General features: G+C 38.1%; 1 pseudogene; it reads right to left on the bottom strand.

Annotated features, from left to right (window-relative positions):
* Positions 1-908: 908 nt before the first annotated feature.
* Positions 909-2,753, bottom strand: LOC116122738 (annotated as a pseudogene).
* Positions 2,754-3,367: the final 614 nt, after the last annotated feature.

Below are 3,367 nucleotides of genomic sequence, written 5' to 3'. Positions count from 1 at the left end.
CACGTTATCATAGCTATTGGGCAACCATGTTCTTGATGCTTTGTGATACAGAACAAGCATATGAATATCGTGGCAGTGACTTGTGCTACTTCAGGAACATAAGCAGCTTAAACGACAACTTCTCTATGATGTTGTGTCAAATACATGCATGCAGTAAAAGGAAGGAGTCTTATTTAAGTTGATTCTGTAATTGCTTCATAAAAATCCTCTCGTTAAACATTCCAGAGGATCCGTTATGTGGGTACAATAAATAAAGATCTAAAATGTTGGTATTCTAACATTGTTATGTACTCTTTCCATTATCATAACAAGACATTTGCCCTTTTCTTCGAATACACTACTAGTTTGAACATACACATGCCATGTATTATCAAAGGCTAACACTGAAGTTCTATTGTACGATGCATCCAACAAGGTTACAGCCTTGCTGGTAATATAGCTTATGATAGTGATTCATTATGTCGTAAGACAGCCATCTTAACAGACTCATCTACTTCAGCTGATTATATATCATAAGCAGGAATACTCCATGTTCCATAGAAATTGTGTTTAGAACATATCTGCAGCTCGTGCTTCGACTATTATATGACACGACAAAAAAGATACTCTTCAAAACCGTGGTTCGTCGAACTCAAACACAACACTGGATCCAAATGCCATTATGAACAATCAAAATATGGTAATATAGTTTGAAAAGGCTAATATAAAATTATCCACAAAGCTGATATGTTCATAATAAATGAAGAACACCGGCAATTACAATTTTATTTCTTGCAGCCACTCCAGAACCCCTCCGAAAACCCAAGTAAAGGAGCACCTTTATGAAGAACTGACAAATGAACTGTTTCCAAACGTTAAATTAGTTGCTCACAAGACACCATCAAACTATCAGAACTACAGGAGCCATTCTAGCTGGCACAAGCTGGTAGTTTTGCCAACCCCAAACCGAACTGAGACACTGTTCTTTTAGGACAATTATTTCGAAATTCATCATAAGAATGGTGTAGTTTGAGCTCTTACGTTCCTAAAATAACAGAACTCTCTACCACGAAAGTTGTACAATTGTTGTGTACTGCCTATTCCACTCCTTACCAGTTGTCCTTCACAACCATCACACCCTGTCCATTCTGCCAGTTATCGAGAATGCGCCTGAGAATCCAAAGCCAGCCTTCTTAGATTTCTTCGCATTAATCCCAAACTGACATTTGCAACAGCTAAATAACTTCCATTTCCTTGATCCAAGAATCTGAGTACATATAGAATGAGAAATTTAAATGATTCGCCGAGTGGACCTTAGAGGACTCATGTGGCAGAAACGCTGTCATTAAAATGATTGTCTGATTCCACAATCTGCAAATGCGCATTATTGCCCATGACCATTGAGTTACTGAAACTAAAGTCTTGAATAAAATTAGTTGTAATCATTCCCGGGATGACTTAACCCATCCTGTTGAGGATATGGACCTGTTTACATCTGTGAAAAACGTTCCATTTAAACCTGATAATTTGATACTAATTAACATGGAGAGTGTGGTTTCATGTTTCAAAAGCTTCCCCTCAGTTTTCGTGTACTCACTGTCCACAAAATATGCAAATTAGCATCTATGTACCACACATTCAAAGCATTAGTACCAACAACCCAATCCTATGAGTCTTTCCATCCAATATATCCCCAAGGGAGTGATTTCAATATCATAAGTAGGAAGATGAATGAACCGATGCCGGTAATAGGTCTCCATAAGAGAGGATTAATCCCTCCGGTATATACTACAGTAAAAGGCCAAACTGCACCAACAACCTCACTGTCAAGACTCACCACAACCTCCCTAAAAGGTCCATTTCCAGCATAACCAGTCAGATTATTTTCGGCAATGTAATCATTCGGAAGATTTCCATACCAAAATTCATCATTCTCATGAAAAGAAACATACACCTCCAACACAGCTCTATACACATTTTGAGGAATCTTGAAGTCCTTCACCTGAGCATCAGTTGAATTCTCAATCTCAAACCACAACCCATCGTTTCCCGGCGAATTTCGTGAAATGGGCAAAATCAAATCAGCCTTGGGACTATACCCAGATTTCAAATTATGCTTCAAAACATGCCCATTCCTATCAAAACCCTCTTCAGCAGGATAAAAATACATAGTTATATCGACATGATACACACCAGTATAAGTTTTATCAACAAGATTACCCATATAAACAGCAAAAGTTTGAGTTTCATTCTTAAGAAGCAATGAATAGTACCTCGTTATATCCTTCTCAACACTCCAAATTATCCCAGTAGCCCTCGGTTCAGCTGTACAACTTCTTAAAAGCTCAACCCCACCTAACCAAACCCCAAAAATGCGGTCAAATTGTCTTCCTTTACAAGTGGCATTCCATTCGAGGACGATCGTGGAGAACTTCTGGGAAGAACAATGAGTAGGCGGCGTGTAGTTAGCAGTAACCGGGGGTTTCCCGTATGTGTAGCCAAAGTCATGGCGGAGAATTTGATGCGAACAAGGTTCGGTGTTGGGATGCTTAATGGACTTGGTTACTTCAAAGAAAAGAGTTGGTGGGGTGTCATTGAGAGGGAGAGTGAGGAGTTGTGAATCGTAAAGATTTGAGGACTTGTGAAGAAGGGCTTTCGTGTTGTGGAGATTGGCTGAAGTGGAGAGACAGAGAGAGAGGAAGAGGACGAGGAGGAGGAGGAGAGTGAAGTGAAAGGAAGCCATGAATGTTAGGTGTTGGATTTTAGATTTTGGTTTTGTTGAAGTTGTTTGAGTTGAAGACAATGACATTTAGTTTTGTTAAAAGCAATGCTGGTAAATGAGCAGTAATGATCAACTTTTTCCAATAATCCACGCGGAATAAAAGGGGATTTCCATTTACATCGTCTAAAATATTAATTAATTAAATAAAGATTACCATAAGCTTTGTGATTAACTACTAATTAGATGTTATCAATGGTATCTAAATTTATCTCAAATTTTCGATTATATCATTAAATACTATAATATAATATAAGATAGAGTTAACGACTTTTTCCCACCCAAATAATGACTCAATAACACTTTCCCACCCATAGATTTTTAAATATCACTTTACTACTCACATTTATATTCCGTTAATGAATAAAGAGCAAACTCGATCTAGACTATTAGATATTTTGAAGATGGAAGGTCGATGAGTTTTTTGGTGGTAGAAGGTTGGATTTTAGTAATTGAGATTAATTGGAATTTGACTTGAGAGGGGTGGTTGTGTAAACCCTAATTGCTCAATTTCTGGCGATTGGAGGGGTCGACGAGAGAACGGTTTGAGGGATTTTAGTGAGTGATGATCAGGAAAGAGAATAGTGGTGGTGTGGGGTCATAACGATA

This window comes from Pistacia vera, unplaced genomic scaffold, assembly GCF_008641045.1.
Source record: "Pistacia vera cultivar Batoury unplaced genomic scaffold, PisVer_v2 Contig137, whole genome shotgun sequence".
NCBI classification, from domain to species: domain Eukaryota; kingdom Viridiplantae; phylum Streptophyta; class Magnoliopsida; order Sapindales; family Anacardiaceae; genus Pistacia; species Pistacia vera.
The sequence above is the reverse complement of the archived record's forward strand: the minus strand, read 5'-3'. Positions and strand labels throughout refer to the sequence as shown.